Genomic DNA, 9085 nt, shown 5'->3' on the forward strand with positions numbered 1-9085 from the left:
TCAAATAACCCTATGAAAATTGGGGTACAGAGCTAAACAAAGAATTTTCAACTGAGGAATATNAAATGGCTGAGAAGCACCTAAAGAAATGTTCAACATCCTTAGTCATCAGGGAAATACAAATCAAAACAACCCTGAAATTTTTACCTCACACCAGTCAGAATAGCTAAAATCAAAAATTCAGGTGACAACAGGTGCTGGTGAGGATGTACAGATAGAGGAACACTCCTCCATTGCTGGTGGCACTGCAAGCTGGTAGAACTAGTCTGGAAATCAGTTTGTAGATTTCTCAGAAAATTGGATGTAATAATACCTGAGAACCCACTATAATAATTCCTGGTCATATACTTAGAAGATGCTCCAACATATAATAAGGAAACATGATCCACTATGTTCAGCATAGCCTTATTTATAATACCCAGGAGTTATAAAGAACTCAGATGTCCCTCAACAGAGGAATGGATACAGAAAATGTGGAACATTTACACAATGGAGTACTACTCAGCTATTAAAACAGTCAATTTATGAAATTCTTAGGCAAATGGATCAAACTAGAAAATAACATCCTGAGTGAAGTAACCCAATCACAAAAGAACACACATGGTATGCACTCACTGATAAGTGGAAATTATTACAAATTCTCCAAATAACCAGGATACAATTCGCAGACCACATGAAGCTCAAGAAGGAGGAAGACCAAAATGTGGGTGTTTTGGTCCTTTTTAAAAGGAGAATAATATATTCACAGGAGCAAATATGGAGAGGAAGTGTAGAGCAGAGACTAAAGGACAGTGACTGTCCCAATGGGGAATTCATCCCATAGACATTTACCAAACCCAGACACTCTTGTGGATGCCAAGAAGTACATGCTGAAAGGAGCCTGATATGAATGACTTGGGGTCCCCAATAGAGGAGTTAGAGAAAGGACTCAAGCAGTTGAAGGGATTGCAAACAATATCAACCAACCAGATCCCTCAGAGCTCCCAGCGACTAATTCTTCAATGAAGGAGTACACATGGCTCCAGCTGCATATGTAGAAAGGATGGCCTTGTCATGCATCAATGGGAAGAGAAGTCCTATGAAGGCTAAATAGACAAACCAGTGTAGGAGAATCGAGGTCCAGGAGGTTAGAGGGGGTGGGTGAGTGGAGGAACACACTCATAGAAGCAGAGGGAGGGAGGGTGGGTTAGGGGGCTTCTGTGGGGAGGGCCTGGAAAGGGAATAATGTAAATAAAGAAACTATCCATTTTTTTCTTTTATTTCAATTTTTTATTAGGTATTTTCTTCATTACATTTCAAATGAGAAACCAGAGTGGTTGTACAAGCTTGCAATCCCACCAGCAATGGAGGAGTGCTCCTCTTTTTCCACATTCAAGCCAGCATCTGCTGTCTCCTGAATTTTTGATCTTAGCCATTCTGACTGGTGTAAGGTGGAATCTCAGGGTTGTTTTGATTTGCATTTCCCTGATGATTAAGGATGTTGAACGTTTTTTCAGGTGCCTATCAGCCCTTCGGTATTCCTCAGTTGAGAATTCTTGGCTTAGCTCTGTACCCCATTTTTTAATGAGATTATTTCAATTTCTGGAGTCCAGCTTCTTCAGTTCTTTGTATATATTGGATATTAGTCCCCTATCAGATTTAGGATTGGTAAAATTCCTTTCCCAATCTGTTGGCGGCCTTTTTGTCTTATTGACAGTGTCTTTTGCCTTACAGAAGCTTTGCAATTTTATGAGGTCCAATTTGTCTATTCTCAATCTCACAGCACAAGGCATTGCTGCTCTCTTCAGGAATTTATTCCCTGTGCCCATATCTTCGAGGCTTTTCCCCACTTTCTCCTCCATAAATTTCAGTGTCTCTGGTTCACATTCTTCTACATAACAACTGCCAATTGTGCCTGCACCATTTGTTGAAAACACTTTCTTATTTCCACTGGATGGTTTTAGGTCCCTTGTCAAAGATCAAGTGATCATAGGTGTGTGGGTTCATTTCTAGGTCTTCACTTATATTGTATTGATCTACCTGTCTGTTGCTGTACCAGTACCATGCAGTTTTTGTCACAATTGCTCTGGAGTACAGCTTGAGGTCATGCATGGTGTTTCCATCAGGGGTTCTTTTATTGTTAAGAATCCTTTTTGCTATCCTAGGTTTTTCGTTATTTCAGATGAATTTGCAAATTTCCCTTTCTAACTTGGTGAAGAATTGAGTTGGAATTTTGATGGGGATTGCATTGAATCTGTAGATTGCTTTTGGCAGGATAGCCATTTTGACTATCTTAATCCTGCCAATTCATGAGCATGGGAGATCTTTCCATCTTCTGAGATCTTCTTCAATTTATTTCTTCAGAGACTTGAAGTACTTATTATACAGAGCTTTCACTTTCTTAGTTAGAGTCACACAGAGGTATTTTTTCTTTATTTACATTTAAAATATAGAAAATATTCAATTTAAAAAAGAAAAGAAGAAAAAGANAGAAGAAGAAGAAGAAGAAGAAGAAGAAGAAGAAGAAGAAGAAGAAGAAGAAGAAGAAGAAGAAGAAGAGGAAGAAGAGGTGTTAGTCTTCCGTGCACTTATTGCCCTGGGAGAAGCAGCCTTTGCTTGGGTTGGCAGAGGATACCTTTTGTGCTCAGAGGCTGGAACAAGGGTACAAGTGGGGAAAGGAAGGTTAGAAGAGAATAATCTGTGGGATCCACAGGTGATGGGAGCAGGGATGGAGGCAAGGCTTCCTTAGGTGTTCCGCTGCAGACCTGGGGATAAGACTGGGAGATTGAATTTGGGAGAAGAAAGAGAAAGGAAAATTTCTGGAAATTAGATTTTATCCTTTAACTTTAAATAAAATAGATCAGGAATAATCATACTGTTTTTGTTTTGTTTTGTTTTTAATTCTACTTGATGAAGGCGAGATAATAAGAAATTGTAGAAACAAGGTAGTGGTTGGTACAATCCTTTGACCACAGGACTCTGGATTCAGAGGTAGGTTGATCTCTGGCGTACAGGGCAAGTTACTGGACAGGCAGTACCTGTACAGAGAAACCTGTCTCAAATCAATCAATCAATCAATACATAGATAGATAAATAAATAAATAAATGAACTAGAACATAATTTCAAAGGAACACAGTAATTTTAAGAATTTGCTTTCACTATAACAAAAAATAATTAAGTAATTTAAAAATTTGTGAGCACTTAAATTGCAGACTTATTCTCTGAAAAAAAGCAGTGTACTGTAGTAGTAGGGAATACTGTCCCTGCATTTTAAATAATGGCATGAGTCTACAGCTTTGGTTAAAAACTTATTCAGATTAATCTATAGATCTGGCCACTGAAATTCCAAGTTGACCTTAACAACTGCAAGCACACTAAGCATGAGAGAATTCCATGTCCCTGTTATTAGCAAGACTTTCTTCTAATCCCCACTCACACTGAAATTCTCAGAGAACATGGACCAATGTGCAGAGCAGAAACATGGACAATAACAGCTTATGTCTGTCTCAGCATCTTGCCTTAGATATTTGCTCCTTATTGCTACCATGGGAGATTGCATTTGGTAAAGCAAAGCAAAAATTGTTTGTTTGTTTGTTTGCTTTAAATTTTATTTAACTAATCCCCACGACTTTAAGACAAAATGGGATATTACACTTTTGGACTACTTAATAAACTTTAGACTGCTATGTATAAATAACTAGCAAATATTTCTCTTGGAGCAATAAAAACATTTTGAAATATAACTGCTTTTCTGAAGTAGAGTATTTCTTTCTTAATATACCTAACAATGGCAATGACACTAAGAGTGATATTGTCTTTGACACATCCATGTCTGATCATCAGGAAGGAACATAGTGTAAATTTTTCTTCCTGAAACTATTTTGTTTTAAAAGCTAGACTACAGACAACTAATGCTTAAACAAAAATGCTATGTATAGACTGATAACTAATGGTAGCAGGTGGTAATCTTAGCCATACTGATAAAAAAAAAAAACAAAAAAACGACAAATTTTCTCAGCAAATTAACAGTAGATTTTTCTTAGTCTGAAAGGTGCATGTCCAAACTCTTAAAGCTAATAAGTGTAACATTTTACATCTAAAAATAAGGATAAGATAAACATACCTATTCTCGTTATTTGATTAGTCATTATGATGGACTAGTCAACAAGGCAAAAATAAGAATAAAAATGTATCAAAACTAAAACTCTAAATATAAACTAAACTACTTGCTGATGTTATAGTTACCTATATACAAAATCCCAAAGAGCAAACATACAGACTCATATATACATGCACACACACACAGAGGGGCACACTTAGTATTAATTAGATAAAAGGACATTTTTGTTAAAAACTGAATTATTTCTTTACTTAAGCAACATGTGATTAGAAAATGAAATTTAAAAATAATTTAAATGTTTAAAAATAATGCAAGAGAATGAAATTTATTAACACCTGGGGAATAATTTAATGCTCCTAGGCTAAAGTATAAATATTGATGAGCTTAAATGAAGCAAGGTTTGGCATGTTAATTGGGTGAAAGACTTGATAATATTATGATGACCATCCTCACCAAATACTAAATAATAAAATAATATAATAAAGTAATAGTGAGCATCTTTTTAAAAATAAAGAAATTGAGTCTGTATTATGGAAACTTGATGATTATACAAATTTCAATTTTGTCAAGAAAGAAATGAATTTGTATGACTCATATTAGTCAAATTCAAGGTTTACTTTAAAAGTAAAACAATCAAGACTGTGATATTTGCACAGACAACTATCTGGAACACAGAGAGGACCTAGCCTAGAAACAGACCTTCCATATTTATGATCAAATAACTCTGACAAAGTGTAAGCTTCAATGGGGGAGAACACAGACTTCTCAAAACAGGGGGCGGAAACAATTTGTTATTCATATGGAAGAAGTGAGCTTTGATCCTTGCCTCATATCTTATGTTAAAATTAATTAGACATAGGTTATACTAAACATAAAAGCTAACTCTGCAACATACACTTGCTCAAAGGGTTCCATGGGACTGCAGGAGAAATGCACCTGAGCATCTCAGTCAAAAGGAGAAAACAATCTATTATAAACAGGAATGGATTTGTAGAGATATGTTACAGAAGCACCTTTTTAGTTACATTGTTTTCCTATGGGTGCCTCCCAGGTTACCTTTTACCTCCAGCAATGGATGTCTGCTTCCTTGTTGGTGGTATTTTCTTTGCTGCACAAGGGATGATACCCAGCACCTTGTGAACACTAGGTCAGCACTTTCCCTCTGAGCAACCCAACCCTACTGCTCCCACACATTTGTTTTTATTTTATTTTATCTTGCTTTGAATTCTTAGTCTTGAAACTTTGGAACAGAATACAGTTGTGATTTTGAAAATACTACTTCTCCCACACTCTATGTTTACTTAGGGAACCCTAGTTATTACACACACTATAAAAGGTTGAATGATGGGAGAAGTGTTCATCCTTATATCTGAAACTTGTAAACTTGAATATTTAAGGATTTTTAAAAGGAGAATCTCAGGTAACCCAGACTGACCTCTCTCTCACTATGTAGCAGAGAATGCTGCAGAACCCCTAGTCCTCAGGCTCTTATTTCCAGAGTTCTGGGATTATAACCATGAGTCACTGAGCCCTTATGCAGTGGGTGATGGGGATTGAATAAGGATCTTGTATGATAATCAGGCGATGTGCTTACTGAATAGCATCTCTAGCCCCCTGGGAAGGTATTTAAATGGACGCTAAGTATCAGCAAAAAGTAAATTAAGGCCCTGGGATATCACTTCACATCTATAGATCGGCTAAATTTAGACTATTTACAAATACGAACGTTAGTAAAATGGAGCTAGGAAATCACATGTATCCCCTGCCTGTCAGAATACTGGAACTTCTTAGGAAAGGCAGTATTTTATAATCAAAATCCTATGCACTCATTGGCCATGCTGATTTTATTTTTAGCTGATGGCACTAGGGTAAAAGAAGCATGCTCACACAAAGGAACCCTGACCGACCAGAGGCTGGGATTCTTTCTGGTCAGGGCCAGTCCCGCCATCTTCCATCTGAAAGTGGCAGAGGGTGCCAAGGGAACCAGAGGACTCTCCATATCTCAGGACCCCTAGCACACCTAAGACTTCAGGATAATGGGTGTGTGGAATGCAACATCAGCTCCAAAGAACTGAGGAGGGGAGGAGGGTCTTGTGCCAGCAGCAACAGGGACAAAGGAACCCTGCCCAACAAGAGGCTGGGATTCATTCCAGTTGGGGCTTCCACCTGACCCCTGTGGAGGGCACTGTACTGGATAGCTTTGTGTCAACTTGACACAGCTGGAGTTATCACAGAGAAAGGAGCTTTAGTTGAGGAAATGCCTGTATGAGATCCAGCTGTAAAGTATTTTCTCAATTAGTGATCAAGGGGGAAAGGCCCCTTGTGGGTGGTGCCATCTCTGAGCTGGTAGTCTTGGGTTCTATAAGAGAGCAAGCTGAGCAAGCCAGGGGAGGCAAGCCAGTAAAGAACATCCCTCCATGGCTTCTGCATCAGCTCCTTCTTTCTGACCTGCTTGAGTTCCAGTCCTGCATCCTTGGGTGATCAACAGCAGTATGGAAATGTAAACTGAATAAACCTTTTCCTCCCCAAACTGCTTCTTGGTCATGATGTTTGTGCAGGAATAGAAACCCTGACTAAGACAGGCACCAAGGTCCCCAAAGGACTCTCCACACCACAGAACACCTAGCACACCCAGGATCACTGGAGAGAACATGGGCAACAGGCATAATAGAGCTTCTTGGACAGGGTCCCCTTCAGGCCATCATCCTCAGCCAGGAGGCAGAGCTGAGACCCAGACCCCTGGGTACCTTCCTTACCAGAGGAGAGATGGCCTAGAGGGAGGGCTCTGACCCCAGGACTCATGAGGTGGATTTGAGCTCCAGACTTCTGTGCACCTTCCCTGCAAGAGGAGAGCTTGCCTGCAGAGAGTGCTCTGACTATTGGGTGAGAGTTGGACTCAGGAGTGCTGACAGAGTCCACAGAATCACAGGAAGAACAAGTTCAAGCCAGAGACAGCTAGAACATTAACACCATAGATTACCAGATGGCAAAAGGAAAATGTAAGAATCTCACTAACAGAAACCAAGAACACTGGGCAACATCAGAACACAGTACTCCCACCACAGCGAGTGCTAGATACCCTATTATATCCAAAAAGCAAGACTTGGATTTAAAATCGTATCTCATGATGGTGGTAGAAAATTCTAAGAACGACATTAATAACTCACTTAAAGAAATACAGGAGAACACTGCTAAGCAGGTAGAAGTCCTTTAAAAATTACAGGAAAACACTGTTAAACAAGTAGAAGTCCTTAAAGAGGAAACATAAAAATCCTTAAAAGAATTACAGGAAAATACAACCAAACACGTGATTGAATTGAACAAAAACCATCCAATATCTAAATATGGAAGTAGAAACAATAAAGAAAACCCAAAGGGAGACAACTCTGGAGATAGAAACCCTAGGAAAGAAATCAGGAACCAAAGATGTGGACATCAGCAACAGAATACAAGAGATGGAAGAAAGAATCTCAGGTGCAGAAAATTCCATAGGGAACATGGACACAACAATCAAAGAAAATGCAAAATGCAAAAAGGTCCTAACTCAAAACATCCAGGAATTCCAGGGCACAATGAGAAGACCAAACCTAAGGATAATAAGTATAGAATAGAATGAAGATTTTCAACTTAAAGGGCCAGTAAATACAATAAAATTATAGAAGAAACCTTCCCTAGCCTAAAGAAAGAGATGACCATGAACATACATGAAGCCTACAAAACTCAAAATAGACTGGACCAGAAAAGAAATTCCTCCCAACACATAATAATCAGAACAACAAATGCACCAAATAAAGACAGAATATTAAGGAGCAAGGCATAGTGGCTCACGCCTTTAATCCCAGCACTTGGGAAGCAGAGTAAGGTGAATTTCTGAGTTCAAGGCCAGCCTGGTCTACAGAGTGAGTTCCAGAACAGCCAGGACTATACAAAACCACCCTGTCTCGAAAAACAAAAACCAAACCAAAACAAAACATAACAAAAAGAAAACAGAATAATAAAATCAGTAAGCAAAAAATGACAAGTAACATAAAGGCAGAGCTATAATAATTACACCAGACTTCTCACCAGAGACTATGAAAGACAGAAGATCCTGCACAGATGTTACACAGACCCTAAGAGAACACAAATGCCAGCCTGGGCTACTATACCCAGCAAAATTCTCAATTACCATAGATGGAGAAACTAGGGTATTTAATGACAACACCAAATTCACAAAATATCTTTCCACACATCCAGCCCTTCAATGGATAATAAAGGGAAAACTCCAACACAAGGAGGGAAATTATGTCCTAGAAAAAGCAAGAAATTAATCCTTCAACAAACCTAAAAGAAGATATCCCCAAGAACAGAATCCCAACTCTAACAACAAAATAACAGGAAGCAACAATTACTTTTCCTTATTATCTCTTAATATCAATGAACTCAATTTCCCACTCACAGACTGGCTATGTAAACAGGACCCAACATTTGGCTGCATACAGGAAACCCACCTCAGGGACAAAAACAGACACTACCTCAGAATAATATGCTGGAAACCAATTTTTCCAAGCAAATGGCCCAAAGAAACAGGCTGGTGTAGCCATTCTAATATAAAATAAAATTGACTTCCAACCCAAGGTTATCCAAAAAGACAAGGAGTGGCACTTCATATTCATCAAAGTTAAAATTTTCCAAGATGAACTCTCACTTCTGAATATATATGCTCCAAATTCAAGGGCAGTCACATTCATTAAGAAAACTTTTTTAAAGCTCAAAGTATACATTGTACAGCACACAATAATACTGGGAGACATCAACATCCCACTCTCATCAATCGACAGATCCTGGAAACAGAAACTAAACAGAGACACAGTGAAAATAACAGAAGTTATGAAACAAATGGATTTAACAGATATCTACAAAACATCTTATTCTAAAACAAAAGGATATACCTTCTTCTCAGCACCTCATGGTACCTTCTCCAAAATTGACCATATAATCGGTCA

The sequence above is a fragment of the Mus pahari genome, chromosome 4 (genome assembly GCF_900095145.1).
Source record: "Mus pahari chromosome 4, PAHARI_EIJ_v1.1, whole genome shotgun sequence".
In the NCBI taxonomy this organism is placed as follows: domain Eukaryota; kingdom Metazoa; phylum Chordata; class Mammalia; order Rodentia; family Muridae; genus Mus; species Mus pahari.